At 42.7% G+C, this 23,034-nt stretch overlaps 1 long non-coding RNA gene across 1 annotated transcript in view; it reads left to right on the forward strand.

The window, feature by feature from the left end:
- The window catches only part of LOC131478377 (uncharacterized), a 56,866-nt gene extending 34,074 nt beyond the window's left edge, over window positions 1–22,792 (forward strand). The window contains exon 3 of the long non-coding RNA XR_009244440.1: window positions 22,702–22,792. This is a non-coding gene — a long non-coding RNA (uncharacterized LOC131478377). The remainder of the gene's footprint in view (window positions 1–22,701) is intronic.
- The last annotated feature ends 242 nt before the right edge of the window (window positions 22,793–23,034 follow it).

Consider the following 23,034-nt stretch of genomic DNA (forward strand, 5'->3'; position numbering starts at 1 on the left):
TTAGCTTAATTAGACATTGAGGTGCTCATATTCTGTGTTTGTTAAATTATTTTGTAAGTTCCACCGTAATACCTGACCTAATTCTGGGAACATAATGAATTTTCAGTAAATATCTATCACTCATGTTGTTATAGGTTTTCTGATTTTTTTCAGCTTGATAGACTAGCTGAAAACCCATTTATAATGACAAGACCTGAACACAAATTAAAAATATAGTGACTGACATGTAAAGTTATCTGTTATTGCTAAACTTGTGATTATTACAATGAGTTGGATTCTTCATTGTGGAGACTGCGTCTAACTCCCTTTATGCTCCCGAATTCTCACATGATGCCCAGTACCAACTATTCTGTAAACAGGTGAATGAACTATTGTACGAGCTTTGGGTTGAATTTTAAATGGATTTAGGTATTTGTTGTTAGTAAAAATATTTCTCTAGCATCAATAGCACGCAGTTCTCATGGTAGAATTGAAACATTTGTGTTAATGTCCAGTTAGAGAAGTGGAGTTGGGAGGGTAGAGAAACAGAAAGAGGAGGGGAAGGAGGGAGAGAGAGAGAGAATCTCTTCCATTTGTTGGTTCATTCTTCCAATGACTGGGCTGGGGCTGAACCAGGATTCTAGAACTTCATACAGAATTACGTGGGCAGGGGCAAAGGAATCAGGCCATCTTTTGCTGTTTTCCCAGGTTTCATAGCAGGGAGCTGCATTGAAAACAGCTGCCAGGATTCAAATCGGCACTCATGGGAGATTGGGGCACTGCAGTTAACCTCTTCACCCTCTTTGCCACAACGCCAGTCTGGTTATCCAGTCTTATTTGATGGCTTACTATCACCATCAAGATGATCTCCATGTCTGTGTTTGGAACAACTCTTAACCTAACTGTAGTAATTAAGAGTTTTTGTTCTTTAAGATTGTTCCTGGTAGATTCATCTGAACTCATGGTGACAGTGATATGCTGTAAAGACGTTAGATATGAGACTCACCCTCTTCAAGCCCTTGTCTCCTGAAATTCATAAAAGGAAGTCAATAGTTCATTAACCTCAGTGTTGATGTGAAGATAATCGGAGACAATATCGTTGAAGTTCTGAGGTTGTACTGGGAGTGGTACCCGGACAGTAACCATTTCTCTGATTGCTCCTGCAGAAGCTTGAAGAACACCCAGACAATGCCCCACCATCAGAGTAGCTGGGCTACTTTGACAGATGGTCTGAGAAGTCAAGACTATCAATTGAGTATGTCTCAATGTCAATTTCGGGTCGATATAGTGTGTAGACAGTCAATTTAGTATCGCTCAACGTGTCTTTTGTTAGGGCCCCACAAGAAAGTTCTCCCCCAAGTTTTGGGCAATATGTGCATCAGTTCTTTGCATTCTTTGGGTCAAACTTGATGTTTTCTCTGCCTTAGGTGATTTCACTTGAAGTTTCTCTCGACATGGTGCCCAGCATCATCAGAAAGATCGCACTGTGCTCCTAGTGTTAGAAAAGTTCACAATTCACAATGTTGAGGATGAATTCCACCGATTGCGTATTTCTTTTGCACCATTGATGCAAGACAATTATAAATCTAATTGTTCTAAGTTAAGCACTCTCTGAGGACTAAGGTGCTGCTCAACTTAAACTCCAGTGCCTCATCTCTGGCCTTGGAGGGACAGGAAATTTGTGACAATTCCCTTGGTAAAAACATCTGGAACATCTAGCACTTTGAGACCCTATCCTGGCAAGAAATGGTGTGTACATTTGGCGAGTGTGGTCAATTAAACAGAAAATGCAAAACTTTTGGTTAAAAATGTCTCTTTACTACATTTTGTTGGAGAACACAGGGAATATTGTGATTGCTTTGTAACTTTTTTTTAAAAAGATTTTAATCTAGTTTTTACCAGTTTTTCATTTCCTTTCTACAAAACATTTATGTCCCAAGGCAGGCGTCTCCTAAAGGAAAATGTTTATTTTTTGGCCCCAAGGCTGCATTCCATGCCAGTATCCATCCTGAGGTGCTTTCTTTCAGTGTCGAAGATTAAGCTGAGTACATGGCGAATACAGGCTCACATATGTAATTTAAAAATTAGATCATAGCAAAGTTATCTTTACACAACAAGTGAAGAGTCTGTCTGCCTGCCTATCCATGCATACATTCAGTCACCCGTCATCCGCCTAGCATTATATCTGTAGTGTTAAAGTGATGGTGGCTTTGAAAAAGCCAGTTCTTCGCTGTATGTTAGAGTGATGGTGGCTTTGAAAAAGCCAGTTCTTCGCTGTATGTTCCTCCATATTGATTTATCTTCAGACTGTAAATACAGAATCATGTCCAGTTGGGTCAAGTTCAGAATCACTTAGTGGGATTCATTCTGACTTGATATGACCTTAACAGTTCAGAGATAAATGCAGATTTCACTTTTACAAGGCAATGTCCTTACATTTTAAAACAACTCATCTGTTTTAGTGCTGCTCAGATGAACTTGGCATTAGCACAGAGGAGAGTGAAGGATAGTTTGAGTATTTGCCAGCGCTAACTGAAGCATATCCTGAATTCTAGAGGTTTGGCTTCTCTCCTTTTTGCTTTACTATGTTCTCAAGAAAGAAGTATTTCAGTAGATGGCTGGCTGTTTATGTACATTGCTATCATGGTCAAAAACATATCTGAGTGAGTGTCCTATAGAAACAAAGCGCTGTCAACAAACTGCTGTCAACCAGTTTGCCTTTGATGCCTGGGGACAGAAAGGAGCCCTGGGTCCCCCTGCACCTGTACTGGTCCCACAGCATCCCTTCTGCTGGCTGCTATGTCTGCTCCAATTCCAGTGTCCATGCTACACTGGTTGGCAATGACTCTATCAACCTTTGTTTCATCTTCCTGGGCTGAAGTCTGTGGCCGGCTACTTAGTAACTGTGACACCATGTATTTTTGAAGTCACCCTGCCCGGTTTTAGTATGTTCAGCAGTAAACTGGGGGGGATTTGGATTAGTTATTGCACATAGCATATTTATCCTCTGCTCTGGTAAATAGTAGATGCTTACTAAACATTTGCCCTCAGTTACAGTTATCTTTGCATTTTGGACATGCCAGGCATCCTTTTCCTTGCTTATTCCAGGACTTATGGACGCCTCTGACCTCAGAGATGGGAGGGAATGCTGGAGCCGTCATGTCTAATTGCTCCTTAGGCTAAGAGATCATGTGATTGATAAAAAATGACTACAGTTCAGATCATCATCCCGCCCAGCCTTGGCCTACGTGCATTGCTAATTCCAGACACACGCTTGCTGGGCGTACTTTGTCCTGTATTTGGACGTTCGTTGCATCATTAACCCCATCAGTCAACTTTCCAATTTGTGCTACCGTTACTCACAAGAAAAATGGACTAAGAAATGGTGGAAGGAGCCAAATAAATATGTCCGTGGGCCTGGGGAGAATCCTCAACGTTTATTATCCATGAGGAGAATATCAGTAGCAGCATTAATTCAAATTATGCAGTACAATTTTTTAAAAAAAATTTGATGTTTCCCTTTACATCATTTCCAGAAAAGGAATTTTGTGCCCTATGCATTTTTTATGATGAGGAGTGTTTTTACTATTACTTACCAGATAGGGTGCCAAGTCCCCGTCAGCACATACGATTTGACGTACGTTACTTTATTTTCATTCTTACTTAGGACCACATAGAACAAAGTTAAACAAACGAATCTAGCACTTTTAAATGAGAACTTTCTTTTGATAAAGGTTAACTCTAGCATTTGTGTTGCAGTAAGCTATGTAGAAATTTTGTCATGAAATACTAAACCTTCAAAAATAGTGTTGCCCAGGTAATAAAGCCATGATTGTGTTGTATAGGAGCATTTTGTGTCAGGTGGCACTAAGTGTACAAGTTCAAGGAAAACTTTGTAGCAAGTGCGTGGATTTTGCTCAATGTTTGCATGTGCATACCTAAGGGTTTCAGTTTCAGAAACAGGATTTGGAGAAATTCATGTAAAATGTATGGCTATCCTTGCATTTCTATGCAGCTTCCTCCCTCCCTTTCCCATGGAAACTGTATCTCACATCCTTCTTGAAACCGGTTGGCTCCCTGAAAACCTCACAATGACCTGTGTAAAGCATGCCTATCTGTTGTATAGGTGGGCATTACCATCTAGGATGCTCAGGGCATCTTACAATAGTCAAGAGTTTGCATTTTTTAATGGCCTCTGGTTATTAAACTTGTTACATTTTTTCTTCTTCTAATTCTACTATGAAAGTAAAGTGGAATCAGAAGCCTTCTGGAAGGTGGAGCTCTCTGACATATTTTTTAAGAGTCCCCAGGCTCTAAAGCATGAGTGTAATCAACTCTGTTGATGGAGCAGTGTTGTCAGGACCCCAAACAGGGAAGCCAGCCAGTGCCCTGTTACTTTGGAATTCATGATTAAGTGGGGTGTGCGTGTGTGTGTGTGTGTGTGTGTGTGTGTGTGTGTGTTGCAGGATGTGGATTATTCCTGCTTAGCCCACTGCTTCACACTGAGAGATCTTCAGGGCTCGTCTCCTGTGCCATGGCTTCCCATCTCCATCTCGTGTCTCCTGGGTGAGAACAGATGGGACTGCCAAGGCTGGAGGCAGCAGCGGCATTGTCAGAAATAAACAGCGAGCCTGTTCCTCACCCTAGTCCAGATACACATCAGCAGATACAGACTCAGCAGGAAGCCAAGCTTTCAAGGAAAAAAACCAGTGAAGCACAGAGGGGGAAGCATCAGAAACACACCCCATATTTCCTTGGCGTTTGTCACCTGGGATGCCTCGGCTGTGAATGGAAAACTCTTGTAGATGCAAGCAGGGGGTCCAGGCAGCCGCTATTTCCTGCTCACTGTCCTTTCCAGGCTCTAGCGGGGGCTCTTGGTCTTTACGCCTGAGTCTGTTCAACCTGCTGTTCCTATCTGCACCTGCGCTTGCTGCACTGCTTCCGGGTGTAGTGTCTTAGAGGAATACAGAACACACTCCACCCCAGAGACGCTGCCAAGGTGACAGCTTGGGTCGGCAGCTTTCATCCCTTGGTCAGTTGTTTTCTTTCCGGAAAGAGATACTTCTTCTTTCCTTGAACATCTGGATATGGTGATCTGTGACATGCTTGGGTTTTTTTTAAATCTATGTGGTATCTGCAGTCATTTCTGTTACTTCTTAAGAGCTCAGCTTTTCCGAAGTGCTGTTTTTTTAAATGACCGTTAAGTCATATTTATCATGGGGATAATGTAATAAAGACAAATATTCAACCAATAATGAAAAGCTAAGTAAACGGGTATGTTTAAGCTCTATTATATGCAGGGAAGTACATTAAAGCAGATCTAAGAGACATTTTAATGGATTTAACATTAGCAATCAGACCACGGAGTTGGTATATATCAAACACCGTCGCATTTCAGTCCAATGCACACCCACTCACTCATGAGCACCATTCAACGCAGATTATAAATATTATCCAAGAAACCTTCAGACCTTGAGATCCTTTCCACAGACACAGCAATAATTGAACAATAATGATGACGATTTTATTTTTATGAATCGCTATGGCTTACTTTCATTGATTTGCTCTTGGGCCTAGAGAAAGCTTCCTCAGCCAGCATACAATGGGGAAATGGTTATATCATTATCAGATAGGTCGTAAAAAGATAGATAAAATACAGGTGGGTAGCAGTGAGGGCGGGTCTCAACAAGCTGCTGATATAAGCAAGCAATACTCCCCTCGCATCCAACAATAGAGCATCTTAAACTACCTCCTTTCTTTCTTCCTAACCCCTCTCCCAATTCAGCAAAAGGAAGGTTCTGCTAAGCTGTAATGTGCATTAGCCTTGGAGGGGAATCTTTCTGGGGTTCTTGGTAGCAGCTCCAGGGAAACGAGTAGGATGTGGGTACATGAGCCTGCTTAGGCATCGTGCAGAAAGGAGGGTGCAGCCTCATGGGGACGCGGCCCTTCTCTGCCTACTCTGATGATGTGCAGTGTCTTGGTACCAAAGGCAGTGGGGCCTTCGCAGAATATCCCATCCATGACTCTGAGAAGGAGCGGATGGCTCACTTGTGCTCCGGAGCATAAGATGTCTGGGGGTTTCCACTCAGTTCTCCCTGCCCTTTGCCTCCCAGAATTGAACACCTGCAGGAATCAGTAGGAAGGGACAGATTCCCAAGGTTTGATATTACACTCATGCCTTCCCATCCCAAGAGACAACCTGGACTTGTACTTCTGTGATTCACTGGGTTGAGACCTCCTGGTGGTGTTTCATAAAAGAAACAAGAGAAAATGTGTCTTTAAGAGGCTGCCCATTGGGCCCAGCACGGTAGCCTAGCAGCTAAAGTCCTTACCTTGCACACGCTGGGATCCCCTATAGGTGCTGGTTTTAATACCAGCAGCCCCAATTCCCATCCAGCTCCCTGCTTGTGACCTGGGAAAGCGATTGAGGACGGCCCAAAGCCTTGGGACCCTGCACCCACGTAGGAGACCCGGAAGAGGCCCGGGGCTCCTGGCTTCGGATCGGCTTAGCTCCAGCCGTTGTGGCCACTTGGGAAATAAATGAGCGGATGGAAGAAATCTTCTCTGTCTCTCCTCCTCTTTATTTATTTATGAAAATGAATAAATCTTAAAAAAAAAGAGGCTGCTCATTCTCTGCATGTTCTATGTTCCATGCAATGCAAAAGATGACCAGGCCTTGCTGGGATCAGGGCTTTGACAAGAAAAATTCAGGCTTTTTTTTTTTGCTTGTTTTGGCAGCTAGTTTGCCATTCCCAATAGATTTTTCTTTCCTTGCCAGCAATTTCTAGGCCACTTAGAGATGTGGACAAGCTGATGTTTCAGAGTTTGTTCAGCTTGTCCATTGCCGGCTCTATGACGTGTCCATGTCCCTGGGGAAGAATGGGGTGCTGAGCTGTCCATGCAACAGAAGGCTGATTGGAAATGGTGGGGACAGCTGCTGTGCCCCTTAGCTCAAGTTCATGTTCTATGTCACCCCTTTACTTGCTTCTTTAAGGCAAGCCTGCCTGAATGTTTCAATTCTATTTTCCCAGCAAATAATTCCTTTTGAATTTAAAATTAAGCCATAGTTAACAACTAAATTTTTAGTCCATGAATACTAGGAAAAATCTCAAATCTGGTAGAATTAAAAAAAATTCTGCAAAAATTTCAGCACAGTATTTTATGATTATTGGAGACAGAAGGTAAATTCTTGGCTAGTGTTTAGGTAGGGGACTCTTACATCTCTGAAGAAGGAAATAGATCCAGGAGTAAGTCGAAAATATTGTATGAATCACAACTCGTGTCAAACCTAACCGCAGTTCTGTGGTGGTTCAAGAGACTCTTTGATGTACATAGGTTCAATTAGGTTGTTGGTTTCTATTTGTATGAAATGTGGTGACGATAAACGTGACCAGACCCAGAGGGTGATGGAGAGCGTCATTGTCTGGTATGCCAGTGAAGAGAACAGAAATGACTAAGATACTCCCCTTGCCAAGAATTCTTGTAAGATAGGAAGGAGAGCAAAGCACTGATTCTTGATTAAGAAAGAAAGACAAGCTTGTATTGAGGGTCTATCAGCCAGATGCGCCTTTAGATACTGAGCAAATGACCATACGCTAGTTATGCATCTGTCTTATATTAGTTTTCTCATTCTCTTGGTGGGGGGGGAACCGATTAAATCAACTAATAAAAATAATTTCAGGTAATGAAAAATGGTAGAAAATTATATGACTGACTTGTGGAAGAGACCAAAGTGGAAGGGTGATGTTACTTACTCGCAATTGCAAGTAAGACACACGAATTTCCTTGTAAGAAAGAGAGGAGTGCCATGAGCTTGTTGACAGTTGACCAAGATGACTGTGGTTGTTATATGGGAAATATAAGTTATATGACTTCACAGCCCAGTTTAACTTTCTGCAGCATGCTTACGATGGCCAGAGGAGCTCCACCCAAGAATGTCAGAGGCCCTGTGTGGGTTAAGCCTTTACTTTTGTCTCGGCAAGGATGGAGAGGGGACTTGGTGTATGACAGTAGCTAACTGACCAAGAATCTGATAACAGAGTGCTTCAGGCATTGTGGATGAATATTTACTTGAGGGATAAAGTCAAGTTTCTTAGGCAAGGGCTGAAGTTGGTTGAAAGCAAGTGCATTGTGATTAACTCCGATCTCTAAAACACACTCATTCTGTAGATTTGAAATTTTATTCTTATTGATTAGCAATTGCCCGTGTCTTCCGCCTCCCAGGTCCTGAATTCTTTGATTTTGTGAATTTGATTATTTAAGAGCTTTCAAAATTGTATCAAAAATCCAATGACCTCACAAGAAAAGAATCCCAGGAGTCAGACTGACTGACGTCAGTAGACAGCTCTTCTGGAGTAGCAGATAGCTGGGGTATTAAATGGCAGTTGAATCCTTTGCTTGTGTGCAGTGTGTGTCTACACAGCTTAGGCACTGTGGAATCAGCTTTTTTTTTTCCCCTGGTATTTTTGTTTTATTTAAGCAGAGGATTCTTGGAGTAGACAGAAAACTGCCTCTTTAATTGCATCTACATCAGTTGACATTCGGACTCTGCATAAAAGAGGGAGAGACAGTAGTAGGCCCGCCGGATCTGTGGGTTCCAGGTTACCTAATACACAGAGACAAAGGTTTTCTCATTTCTAGTCTGACTTCTTCATGGCTGCAAGATGGCTGTGGTAAGTCCAGTGTCATGTTCAGGATTCTATTCTGGCGTACCCTTCTTGAGGAGTTAGAAATTCTTTCCCAGATGCCCTGCCTGTCCCAGTGTATCACTCAGCTGCTCCCAAGCATTGGGCCTTGCAGTAAAGGATGTGTGCTTCTCTCTAGAGGCCTGGGCTGACTGTGGTTCAGCTGCTCTAGGCTAAGACATTCTGCTCTAGTCTTTAGGGTAGCTGTAGATAATGGGGTGGTTTCAAATCTGTGTCATACACCTTTATTCTGGGATGTGGGCTTCAAGAAGATAACTGAAAATGTCTCTTTTGGTGGCAGGAGTCAAATCCCATTGTACACCTAGTCACGTTTGAGACCTGCGATATTCCATCTGACATCCCATTAGCCAAGCCAGCTACACAGTAATCCCAGCACGAAAGGGGAGGCGGGACGTAGTTAGTATTCACGGTGGAAAGGGGAAGGCAGAAAGGATTTCCCCAATGATAATCTATTACAACTCCCACCCTTAAAGCTGATTTATATTTCTTGAGGTATCTGCTGAAACCAGATCACACACTAATTTATAAACCAATCATAAACTGAAGGGGGGTGAATATTACCCAGTAATGCAAGTCAACCAGCACGGCCATTAGGAAACTTGCTGGTTATATTCCAGTCTGGGAGCCAGGCACAACCAGTGTGTCTGTACAATTTGTCAATCATTACAGGGACTCATAAGTAGAACACAAACACAAATGCTGAGTTTTATGAGGGTATACTCTATGTGTCGTGGGGAGGTGGGCCGAGTGTAGGCGTGGACATCCTCTCTGCCACCCCTTGCTCCTCCTCCATGCTCCCGCCCAAACATCTAGCTCCAAAACCCAACACCTAGCCTTCCTTTCACTTCCTCCTTTTCTTTTGGGTTCAGTGTATACCCTGGGCCATGGGACCAAAGAAATCCTGGGAGGGTAAGGGTGCCAGAGCCAGCTTCTGTAAGACTTAGTGGCTGTTAATATTATCACTCCCTAGTGTTGATGAAAAGCCAGGAAGGGTGGAATGTTTTGATCTGTATTTCCTGGCATTCTCACATTTTATCTAGTGAGGTGGCTGCTGCTATCCATTTTACCCAAAAAGACATTGAGGCTTAAAGAGATCAAATAACGTGTGAAAAATTACAGTAAGAGGGTATAATTGGAATTCAAGCCCAGATATATCTAGATTATTCTCAACCGCTGTGTAGGTTAGCCTATTAAGGGTTTATCATTAAAAAACAGATTAAAATAGAACCTTTTTCAGATTCTGAAAATCATTGCTTGGTAGTATTTTTCTGTAACATGAATGCGGCAGAAGACTAAGTGAAAATAATGTGAAAAGTGTTATTTTTATAGAGTTGTTAATTGTTTTATGGGGCAAGCTTATAAAAGTCACAGACCACAAAACATAATTGCAAAATGCACTTGACATCAATTACAGGAGGCATTGATTTCATTAACTCACATCTTGTCCAGAGCTATAAATAATGGGAAATGGGGGTACGTATATATGCTTCTTAATGTCTGATCATAAACCGGTCATGATCACATTCATCATCGTAAGAGTGTTGAGGAAGGAGTACGTCACGTTATGCAAAACTCATGTTCAAAAGACCATGCTCCTCTTTATTTTATTTTCTAGGGTTCACAGTCTTGAAACCCTAAATCTGTTTGAGGGATCTATAGAAGTCCCAGAAACCCATTCAGAGAGTTCCTTAGGTTTAAGCTATGTCCCTAATAACATGAAAATATTACTTGGTTCTTGCAAGTCTATTATCAGGGGAATTTACAGTGAAGTTTAATGAAAGCTGCAAGCATTTCCCAACACAGTGAGTGCAGAAGCAGGAAAGAGAATTCAACTAACTTCTTTTAAGCCAGTTATTAGCAAGAATTGCAAACATGTAAAACAATGCCAGTCTTTTTTTTTTTTGTTGGTGCATGTTTTGAAGGGCATGTTATTTATTTTAAACATGTTAGGTGATTGTGAATGTTATCTTTTAGGAGACAAAAGCTTGACATTGAATGGCCAACTTTATTTGAAAAAAAGAGAGGCAGAGTCAGATGTAACTTCTTGTTTCAATTCACTCACTAAATGCTCAGGATATTCAGATCTGTGGGCCAGACTGAAGCCAGGAGCCTAGAACTCAGGCTGGTTCTCACTCGTGCTCACAGGGACTCGGGTGCCTGAGCCTCCACAGTGTGCCTTCATGGGAAGCTGGGATTGGAATTGGAGCTGGAATTTGGAGCCATACACTGCAATATGGCCTATGGACATCCCAAGCAATGTCTTAACCTCTGCCCCAGATACCTGCTCCTAATGCTGCTAAAACGACTTCATAAATATTTAAATACTCTCTCAGTTTTAAGTACCAGTAGGATAAATGTCAGTGGATACCGTAAGTCAGTTTTCTAAGGCCCCTAATACATTTTTAAAATGCACCTCAGTTCTGAGCTCAGAAAGTTAGAACACTTTTGCTGCGATCCTTTGTGCTTTTGTTCTTTAACTCAGGAGCCAGGAAGCCTAGAGCAACTTGCAGTGGACTTCATTTGAGATCGCAAGATAGAATTGTGGACTTACTCTTCTTCATACATTCTTTTACTGTTAATCCTTAGTTTCCTGTTTAAGCAATTCCATTGCACATTTATTTTTTATGCTGGTTTTTTAATGATTAACCATAAGCTTCGTATGAGTTGTCATGGGATGCTAAGAGTGAAACAGCTGGTAGAAGATAGTTGGCCTTGGAGAACATGCGTAGATATGCAGCACTGAAGGTTTTCTTGTTAATGTGCCCTCAGAGTCAAACTGCAGGCAGGATCTTCTTGGCTATTGTGGAGACCATTGCCACGGCATCGAAATGGATGGTGCTTTTGTCCCGTAGCCTCTTCAGCCTCTCTTCTCTAAATTATGCATGTCCTTTTGTGGCACAGCCTCCTGTCCACTCATCTCTCTTCCCCCAGCTCAGGAAAGGTCTTTTTCTTTTTCTTTTTTTTTTTCCCCTGCCCTTTCCTTTTTCCTACTTTGCATTTACATTCTCTATGACCTATTCTTAAAATATATTTTCTAATGCGTTTCTTGAGTTCAGAATAAAAGGCTGGTACTTTGGAGCATTACTCCGTCTTCATTATTAGCCTCTTACAGCTCTCTCTGATTTAAGGTTATTGTATAATACTTGAGCTCTCTGCTAATGTACATTGCACGGGCCCTGTAATCAGTGCACATTTCAACAATAGTAATCGAAGCTTTGAATTCAAAAAAAGCATAATTATTTTTGCAAATTGGTATCTAAATAGAGAAGCGGCTGAGATTGGTCTGAAGCATGTGGTAAGCCATACCCTTCAACTTTAGCCTTATAGTTGATGAAAGATTATTTTATTGGGCAGTAGTTGATCAGTTAGTATAGTTTTGATGAAATCAGTGAGCTTTTCTTATTGCTCTTGAGATGAACTGACCTGTCCCTCATATTTGAACCGAATTGTTCAGCTTGGGGTGGGGGACAATGATCGTGTTTGAGCCTTGGAACCCTGTAGCCTTGTGGGAGACCCGAAAGAGGCTCCTGGAACTGGCTTCAGACCAGCACAGCTCTGGCCGTTGCACCGCTTGGGGAGTGAATCAACAGATGGAAGATCTTCCTCTCTGTCTCTCCTCCTCTCTGTATATCTGATTTTCCAATGAAAATAAAATAAATGTTAAAAAAAAAACAAAGAAGTGGTAATGCTTGTTTTTTTCCAAGGGATTACGTTTCGGTTGATCGCTTTGAACTCACAGAGGTTTTTTGTTTTCACGAAGAGGGATTTTTGATTTGTATTTAGTGCTGCTAAAACAAATCCCTTAATTCATTTAATTTAATCCAAAGATGCTCCATTCCAGGGTTTTGTGGGAAACCTGAAGATGTTTACCCAAGCTCCCTAGCTTGGGAGCACTCAGCCACACACTCTTCCTGCTTTGCGAGTGGACAAGCCCGCTGTTTGTGCTTAGCCTGGGATTTGCTTAGCCTGGGAGCCGTGCCTTCTGCTGAGTTTCTTGCAGTCTTCCTTCTGCAAATGTCCTGTCAGTGTCAGTCAATGATGTGAGGGGAGTTTCTATTCAGATTCTGGGACTTCTTCCTGTAGCTTCTTCCTTTTCTGGAATGTTTACAATCTCCTGTTGTGCTGGCCGCCCTGAATTCTGTCTCAGATACTTCAAGACTGCTGTTCTGCAATTCTAATCTAGCATCCTTTGTATTTAGAATTCTCTGAAGATAAAAGCCAGAAAAATGATGAACTTGCCTAATTAAATCCCCCTGCCCCTGCCTTTTGAGGGGTATAGTACTATCTAATTTGTGTGAATGGTTACTCTCTCATACCTTCAGATTTTTTTAGTGTTTAGAATTTTTTTTTTTTTAGAGTGGAATGTGCATTTGGCACTGCAGTTACTTTGCTACTGTCCCACAGCCCATGTTGAAGTGTCTGGTTCTTGTTTTAACCATTCTTCTTCTGACTGAGCTTCCTATTAATGTCTCCTGGGAGGCAGCAGGTGCTTGCTTAAGTACCTGGGTGCCATCCATCCGTGTGCAAATCCAGAATGGAATTCCAAGTTTTGGCCTTGCCTGGTCCTGGTTGAAGTGAGTATGTCACTAGTCATCCAGAAGATGGAAGGTCGGTCTCTCTCTCTCTCTCTCTCTCTCTCTTCCTCTCCCTCTGTGTCTAAGTTGCTATACCTTCCAAGTAAAATAAAAATAAACTGAATTTTCTTTTCCCAGAGACAATGTTTAGTTGGAGGGAGGTTTTCTGGTTTTCTTTTCTGTTGTAAACCACCCTGCATTTTCAGCCCGTCTCTGTGTGTTTCCAGTGAGCAGTCCTGATGGGAGATGAGGTTTTGTGTGGAGAAAAATTGGCTTGGCTGTAGGATCTGGAGCGCACGGGCCTTAAAGGCCAGGCAATGGATATTTTACATGATGGAGTAGACAATAGGGAAAGGGTCATGTCTGAATTATAGATAGCTTTTGTTTTCAAATATTAGAATGATGCTGACATTTATTATAATTCATGGAGAGCCCTGACATGTATTCAAATGAATTGGCTTGGTATTTTCATCATTTACATGAAGCAAATGTCAGAACAGAAGAAAGACCCTCAATTTAGCCCGGTAATTTTAAATCCTTCCTTTTCCCTTCCTCCTTACTGTCATCTCTCTCTTTCTCTCTCTCTTCCCCAATTCTTCACTTCCTATATCCCTCCTTTTTATTTTCTTCAAGCTTATGAATATTACGTGAAGGTCATAGCACAACACTCAAGTGCATCTCAAGGATTCAGATTTGGTCTTTAGCAGGAGTCCAGTATTAGAAAAACAAAGTTCAGCTTTTATTTTTGAAACTTGATTTTTACTGTATAGCTAAATATATTTTGCTGATAGTGAAAGGGAGGGAAACTGAGTGTTAAAACAAGGCAAGCCGTTGCTTAAACTGCAATCCATCACTTGAAAGAAAGAAAGAGCATTGAGCTGCTTCAAAAAGCATAATTGGCAATTCTATGTAACAACTTGGAAGAGACGTTTTTTATCAAAGATTGATATAAAATTATATGTACCCTATGGTGCGGACTGTGGAAGTGTTTTACACATGACAAACACTGGAAAGAAATACACAGAATGTTAGTAGCCGTATGGTTGCACGGTTATAATATTTGCAGAGAACAGGACTTTTGACTTTATTTATAAATTCTTTCTGGTTAGGGCAACTTCAGTCGGAAGAGACAGGTGGTATTCTAGGTCCTCCATTTACACTACTCACCTATATAGTTCATTATTATTATTATTATTTTTATTTTTTAATATATATTTTTATTATACTATTTATGTATCTGAGGTGAAGGGGGATTGTTATTATTTTTTAACTATTGTCCAGGGTCTCCTTGTACCAGTGGAGAGCTTCCCTGTAAAATCTATGATTTAAAAGCAATGATTCCTGGGAGCTTAGTTTCTCATCTAGTAATGGAAGAAACATTCAAACATCAAGATGTGTATTAGGTTTTGAATTTTTGTGTGTTTTGGAATGTAGAACATAAGATGCCAAAGACAAGAAACAGAAGGGGAGCAACCAGGCCCCGCGTGAAGGCTCAGTGGCTGAACACTCGCCTTACACATACTGGGCTCCCATATGGGTGCTGGTTTGTGTCCTGACTGATCCACTTTCCATCCAGCTGCCCGCTTGTGGCCTGGGGGAAGCAGTACAGAATGATCCAAAGCCTTCAGACCCTGCACACATGTTGGAGACCCAAAGGAGCTTCTGGCTTCTGGATTAGCTCAGCTACAACCGTTGTGGCCACTTGGGGAGTGAACCAATGGATGAAAGATCTTTCTCTCTGTTTTTCCTTCTCTCTGTAAATCTGCTTTTTCAATAAAAATAAATCTTAAAAAAAATGAAAGGAAGCAATTTTAAGAAAATGGGTCAAGTTAACACTAAGCTGACCTATTCCTCAAGACAGGGGTCAAGTTTTCATTGGCTGTCTATGGACTCTTCTCACCTGATGCTTTTCTTCCTTATATATGCTTATAACATCTGCCTGGGTGGAGGATAGGGTTAAAAGACTGTGATAAGCTGTATGGAGGGAGTCATTGACTTTTGGTATAAATGCATACATACATACATACATACTTGTTGGTAGGCATGTGCAATCATAATGCCCATAAGTAAGGTATTCCTAAATTTGTTGTCAAAATCAGGGGTAGAGTGCTATTGGGACTGAAAACAGGCACAAACTGGTTTACACAGGCAAGTTGAAGCACACCTATCTGTAACATTCGTCTTTAGACTGCAGTAGGATAAAAAAATTATCCAACTTGATCTTGCTACTCCTTTAATACCCCCTACCTGAAGACTATGGGTTCAGGAATAAAAGATTGTTCCAGGAGCCCATTCCTTGGTTTTGGTTTGTTGGACCTCAGACTCTGATTTTTGACAAGGGGCAGGCATGGATATATATATATTTTAAAGATTTATTCTATTTTTATTAGAAAGTCAGATATACAGAGAGGAGGAGAGATAGAGAGGAAAATCTTCCCTCTGATGACTCACTCTCCACGTGTGCACAACGGCAGTGCTGTGCCGATCCAGACCCAGGAGCCAGGAACCTCCTCCAGGTCTCCCACGCGGGTGCAGGATCCCAAAGCATTGGGCTGTGCTCGACTGCTTTCCCAGGCCACAAGCAGGGAGCTGGATGGGAAGTGGAGCTGCTGGGACCAGAACCAGCGCCCATGTAGCATCCCGGCGTGTTCAAGGCGAGTACTTTAGCCACTAGGCCATGCCACCAGGCCCCATGAATATAATTTTTCAGGCAGAAATGTTTTGCAGAAGAATGGAAGATGCGTTAGGCAAAAATAATGAGTCTGGGGGCTCAGAGGGTGCTGCAGGAATTCAGCTATTTTGTGCAAGCCCATTCATCAGGATGATCTTTGTGGGGAAAGCGTGCCTGATGTCAACTCCCACATTCTCCCACTGCCCAGCACTCGTTAATACAGCCACCAGGTTGCCTGTAAACAATGCTTTTCAGTAATGGCAGATTCACAGAGGACCGATTGTCGTTGCCTTTGTTAATCCTGCAGAACGGTTGTTTCCACAGCGTGCTCGGCTGGCCTCTCGCAGCTTCAGAAGGCTCTGTGAGTGAACTCAGAGCTAGAATTACGCGGGTTTATTGTTGGAAATCTGACAATGTCACTGCTTTCACTTCTCATGTGAAATGATAATTGACTTTTAAGTGCTAATAGAATGTAGACCAAGTCTTTGTTTCATTCAAGGTGTTCCTTTTGTTATGTAAATCTCAGTAAATGTTTTTATGGTTATTTTTACAGGTAGGTTTTCGGGGTAACCATTTCCTATGATGATGTAGGTCAGTACATATTACTCCAGCAGCCTCTCATTTGAGAGACAAACGGGGATCTTGGTAATTGCTATTGTTTTGTGTGGCTGCATTATTTGTAGAACTTCCTTTGAGGTTCTTTGGACTCATGTTGGCGTCAAGCTAGCACCGTGAGTGCGTTAACGAAATTCATTACATTTTGTATTATTCATATATGTTTTATTATGACTTGATCTCTGGCTAGCTCTGATTTTTCTTCCTCTGTGATTTGACCTTTGGGGGACTTAATTCCACCATTATTAATAAAAAGAGGAAGTTGATGAAATCACTCACCAGGCCGGTAAAGTTCTTTATTACTTGCTTTGGGCGCCCTTCACATGAATGTGACAGTAGCAGGTCTGGGACTGGAGGAGCTACCACAAGAGGACGAGACCTAGACAAAAAATGTCACGCCAGCAGTTAGGGAAAGCATGCAATGATAATTAGGATCACATTATGGGAGTCTAAATTAATGTCCAGAGGATAATGGATCTAAGTGCTCTTAGAGCAGCGATAGGAGCAAGTGTCTGCACAAATCACAACCTTCTTTGGAAATGTGTACGTATGATGGCTGTAGGTGCGGAAAGTCTGTTCAACTGGGTGATGGGAGAAAGCGGCTCCGGCCCCCTGCATGCCACACTCACTCTTAGTCAATCTTATTCGAAACAGAGGAAATTAGAACAATTGACTGTCAGTCTCTCAGCCTGTTCCCCAAGTAATGATTCCTCAACATCAGGAAAGAATGCAGTGTTACTGGAGTGGTCTGGATCTCATGCTCTCCGGGGCAGGTGTGTGTTGAGAGAGGGTAAATTGTCACCTAGGTAAAGAAGAGAATGTGCAGATACAGGCACACTGGATCTTCTAGTCGGCTGAGGACGAGGACAGTTCCCTGTCACTTGTGATCTTGTTCTATTCCAGACCAATGCCAGGCAAAGTTCCAACAGTCACCTTGCGCTCTGCTCGAGTCAAGTCCTTCATGTTCCCACGAACAGGTGATGCCTGTTTCCACTGTCAACTGCCTTCCCATTTCCCAAGATGCTCGGCACTGCAACACCCTTCAGACTCCATATCAAGTTCATGTTTTTTTTTTTTAATCTGTGTTTTGAGTCTATCGGTTGATTTCTTACCTCAAAAAGATGGATGTGAAAAGATAAGAAAAGATGATGCATTTATTGCCATTATTCTTGAAAATGAATGCTCTATGGAAGTTATTGCAAACTCCAACCTAACAAGTACTGACACCGCTGCCTGGGAGCACTAACAAGTCCTGATACCAGGAAATAGGGAGCTAAGGTTCTGAGAGACCCTGCTCACAAAGAGTTTTGCCAACTGACCAATCCAGGACTTAGTTTTGTGCCAGTTTCCTTTCAATGACACCGTGTTTAATGCATACCGTTCACTCACTAATATTGCACTCACAGCCAGTGGCACTACACCTCATGCCTGAATGTTTATTTTCTCCGTAAAACAGATTAGAACTCGGTGGGTGGTTAGAAACACAAGACAAGGCCTCCGTACTATGCTGGAGAGTATACTATGCTGGAGAGCAGACTCACCGACAGAAGCATAACAATGGAAAAAATCCTTTGGCATTACATCGACTGCAGGAGGAATTCATTTCTAAGAGCTAAAGCCGAAGCAAGAAGATGGGATGTTGCCATATTCAGCCTCAGCCAGGAACGTGTTTATTGGGTAGCTAAAACTTTTCACCATCTGTGAATGATCACGAAAGTGCTGATAGTATTGATTTGGAGGTTACAAATAAATGGTAGTGAGTAGGTGAATTTGTAAATATGGACTCTATGAATAATGACGATGAGAACTTGGAAGCTGTGCATGCAAATTTGTTCTTAATTAGATACTCAGTGTCACAAGAGGGTTAAAACAAACAAAAAGAAACTAACGTTTATTAATCATCTAACAAACACCGGATATCATGCTAGTTACACTCATGTTTTTTTATATTAATCTTGAAGTTAAGAAAGTGGGAACCTGGAGATTAAATAAATTGACCAAATTCACATGGCTAAAAAGTCCATAATTGAATTTTAGGGTAAATATCTATACACTAAACTTTTTTTTTTCAATTGGGCAACTGTGGAATGGATAGTAGGGTTGTTCTTATCATTTTATTTTTTAAAGTACATATTTATTTACCTAAAAGCTAGAGTTATAGACAGAAGGAGAAATACATCATTGATTTGCTGGTTCCTAAATGACTATGGCTGGGCTTAACTGAAACCAGGAGCCTGCAACTCCATTTGGGTCTCCCCCATGGTGGCAGGGACCAAAGCACTTGGGCCATCTTCTGTTACCAGGGAGCCGGGTCTGAAGTGCAGCAGCTGGGACTTGAACTGGTATTCATGGACTGCTGGTCTTATGATGGGAGCATCACCTGTGGTGCCATGACACTGATCTATCATTTTTCTAAATATGTTTAAGTTGAATGGGAATGGAGGGGAACAAACGGAAGAAACCTGGAATTTTTTTTAAGGTTTATTTACTTTTATTGGAAAGTCAGATATACAGAAAGGAGAGACAGAAAGGAAGATCTTCCATCCACTGGTTCACTACCCAACTGGTCGAAATGGCTGGCGCTGAGCTGATCTGAAGCCAGGAACATCTTCTGGATCTCCTCGTGGGTACAGGGACCAAGGCTTTGGGCTGTCCTTCACAGCTTTCCCAGGCCACACGCAAGAAGCTGGAAGGGAAGCAGAGCAGCTAGGACAAGAACTGGTGCCCATAGGGGATCCCAGCACATGCAAGGTAAAGACTTTAGCTACTAGGCTATCACGCTGGGCCCAGAGACTTGGATTTTAACAGTTTGTCAGCATCCCAGAGTCTGATTGCTGCCAGTATGAGGAGTAAGAGCACGTCCCTGTGACAGCATGAAGAACACCCCCAACGACCCCTGGCTTCTGACCTGAAATGCTGATCCTCAGGTATAGCTGCCGGATGGGAAAGTGCAGCCACGGTGCTGACCTGCTGTGGGGCCTGCCGTCAGCCAAAGGTACATCTCCAGGGAATCATGGAGGTACTTACTGTGAGTTTTCCTGAATGGATGTTGTTATTCCTTTCTTATACTCTCAAGCTGAATCTAGTCTTTGGATTGCTCTTGCGACTGCAGGCCTAGGAAAGACAGCTGTGCACAGTACATTTCATATATATGTCTATATATATATATATATATGCTTTTTTTTTTTCTTGAGAGACTGCTCATTGGCAAGAGTGTCAAGTTGTTGAAGTTAGGCGTCTTATGTTCAGTTTTAGCACACAGTAGGACTGATACTGAACTTATAACACAATCCAAGGTTGATTGCGTTTGTTTCTGGGTGGAGGTTTGATGGCTGTAAAGCAGCTGTGATATGGGCCTTGTTACCATATCCATCCCAGACACCATCTTTGGCCGCTTGCTAACAGCCTGTCCCTTTCAGCACTCTGCAATGTGTCCTGGTGGGCTTTGCTCTTTCTCTCTGCATTCTTCTTTTTGCATTGATTGTGTCTCCCTGCAATGTCAAATCCTCTTGTCAGCTGATACTGCCCTTGAACTGAACAAAGCCCTCACGAGCGGGCCATTAATTGAGTCAGTTACCTCTGTCTCCGGAGGAGCTGATCTCCCCTGACAAGGCTTTGCCTGGTTTCAGGAGCACCGTTAGTGACAGCCAATGCATGCAGCAGCACGTGACCCAGCTCCTCGCCTCAAACTGTGTAGTCGTCAGAACTGTCGCACAGTCAGGACAAGTTAATTCCACGCCAGCAGAAGGGCAGACGGTAATAGTACAGGGCCTCTGGAGAGGGGGCTGTCAGGCGGGCTCTGGCTGTGGCCACCCCTTGCTCCGCTTGGTGGGCCAAGAGGCCGGTTGACAGGCAGTCTGCTGTTCCCAGGGAGCATGCAGAAGCAGGCTTGGTGATTTTCTGTCAGTTCTGTGGCACTCTTGGTATAGCCAGCTGGAATCTGGGAGTGACAGCTTCAACAGGGGCCCGTTTAAGGTTTTAGAAAAACCGGTCTTTTCATGGCGGAGGCAGAACATTGCTCTTGACCCATCTCCTGTCTCGGTTCTTGTTTTTTCCCATCATAGCTAATAAGAGTAATGATTGCGTAAGTGCGTGTCGGTGAGTCTCCCTGGAGACCGTTGCTGATGGGCTGTTGGTCTCATAAAGGAGTGTTTTCTCCTTGTGTTCTTGGCTTATGAAGTTCTGGGATGCAGGTCCGTGTTTCTCGGGGGTGGGAGAGTGAAGAGTCCATGCCCGGGATGAAGAGGCAGCAGGTGTTGGATGTCGAGTTTGGGGATATAAGGGTGAAATGCTCAGAAGTACACAGAAAGAAGATGGCAGAAATTCACGGTCGCTCAAGAATTAAATGCAGGCGCTAAATTAGCTCAAGTGAAAACATACAAATTTCTCCTTAAAGTAGAAGCCACATTTATTATTTAGACGGGAGGTTGATGCCCAAAGCAATTTTTCTTCTCTCTCTTCCCTTCCACACCCCATCTTACTTTAGAGAGACAGGAAGACCAACGGGGAACCATAGGATTTTTATTGGCATCTCAGCAGTGCTTAGAAACAAAATCATGTTCTTGTTCTTCTTTTTTCGTTCTCTAATGGTGTGTATGATTCATGTGGGTTGGCTTGGTCTGTTTGAGTTGCTGTCACTGTCTTCTGGAGTGACTTTTGGGAATTTGTGAGCAAAGAGTAGTCTTCTTCAAACATGGTGAGCTGTCTTGTCACAGCCGCACTTGCCGGATGGCCTGGCTCAACCGAGCACCCACAGATAGGCTCTGGTAGGAACACATCTGTGAAAACCGATTTTCATCACTGTGGCTGACACGGGGAGAAGACCGTAAGGGTACATTATGTCCTGTAGTGTTTTCATAGCTCTCTTCTGAAAGAGAAGATACTAGATAGAAATTCACATGCCGGCCCAAAATATTACCACTGAGGAAGAAAATGTTGAGAAACTGAGCAAATCAGTATGACTGCTAGAGCTTTTTTCTTAAAACAAATCCTATCATGTAATGCTGTGAACACCCGTGATGTAACGTGCTGTTCACATGTCATCTGCATGTTTAGCTTTATTTCACTTTTCCGGTTCAGAACAGATTACCTTCTTAAATGAAACATTACCCATATCCTCTAAGAGAGGTACTGGGGCTGTGACAACACCTGTTTACATAGAACAGTATTGAGAAAGATCGATTTATTCGTAAGTTTAAGATTTACTATTTTAAATGCAGAGTTGAGATATGGAATGGTTCTCTCATCTGCTGGCTCATTCCCCAAAAGGTTGCACTGGTCCCCACGGGGCCAGGCTGAAGTGGGTACCTGACATTCCTTTCAGATCCCCCAAGTGGGTGGCTGGAGTCCGAGTCTTTGGACTGCTTTCTGCTGCCTTCTCAGGCACATTTGCAGGGAGATAGATTGGAAGCAGAGCAGTCGGGACTCAAACTTGGCATTCATTAGGGAGACGACATCAAAGGCAGGGGTTTGACTCACTGTGCCACAACACTGGCCTCATGAGTGACATTTAAATTTGCTTACTTATCTTTCTATTTTGCTAGACTGTCACTGGTTGAGGCTTCGGGTTGTGTACTATTTGTTGTTTTTACCTTTATTGCCTCAAAAGTACGTAACACCAAACAGATGCTAAGCCAAGGCTGGGGAGCCAAATGAAACGTGCTATCTGAGAGGAGCTCTTATATGAGGAAAAAATGGTAATGGAAGACAACGGGACCTTAATCAGGGGAGAATTTGAACAGGTGGATATTTGTGCTAAGGTGTATAAATGTACTGACACGAACACTTAAAACTATCAAGATTGAGTTTCAAGCATTCAGTGAATGCTTTGCTTTACGAAAAAATTTAAAGCAGTTTTTGAAAGTGGTTGGGACAGATGGCATAGTGTCATCCTGCGGCAGTGTCGCAGGCCTGCTAGAACCTTGTTTCCGTGTTCTCCTGAGGAGCATGATCTATGAAGACCAAGGTAGTCAGGAGGAAGTATTAGATTATAAGAGAGCTCGGCTGCCTTTGGAAGAGAGTCAGTCCAGGGTTTGAAGCCGGTACGTGATTGGAGAGGTTTGGAATAGTGGAGTGGTCATATGCGTGGGGACTCATCCTCTGTCGTTCCAAGCAACTCAGTTCTCTTTCTTTCTCCTTTCATCCCGTGATTCTGCAGATCCTGAACAGCTGAAGCTGACGTTTCCTGCGGAGCCTGGACAAGGCAGTCAAAGTGATGCCCGTTTACTTGTGTTTCCCGTCAAGCCAAAGGTAGGCCTTTCCGTTTCACCCTACGTTGGGACAGTTGGGCCGACTCCTGTTGATACCTCTGGTATTAGCTCTACCCCTGCTTTCATGGAAGCTCCAGCCCTACTGATTTCTATACACTGTTCATGTGTACTTGGTTTCTGTTCCACTGTGGAGCTTCCTGTGTTGTATTAATCCATAAAACAAAAGCATTCACTGAGTTAAGCCCTTTATGAAACAATGCCTGGGCATTCTTTCAGATATC

This window comes from Ochotona princeps, chromosome 31 (assembly GCF_030435755.1).
Source record: "Ochotona princeps isolate mOchPri1 chromosome 31, mOchPri1.hap1, whole genome shotgun sequence".
NCBI lineage: Eukaryota > Metazoa > Chordata > Mammalia > Lagomorpha > Ochotonidae > Ochotona > Ochotona princeps.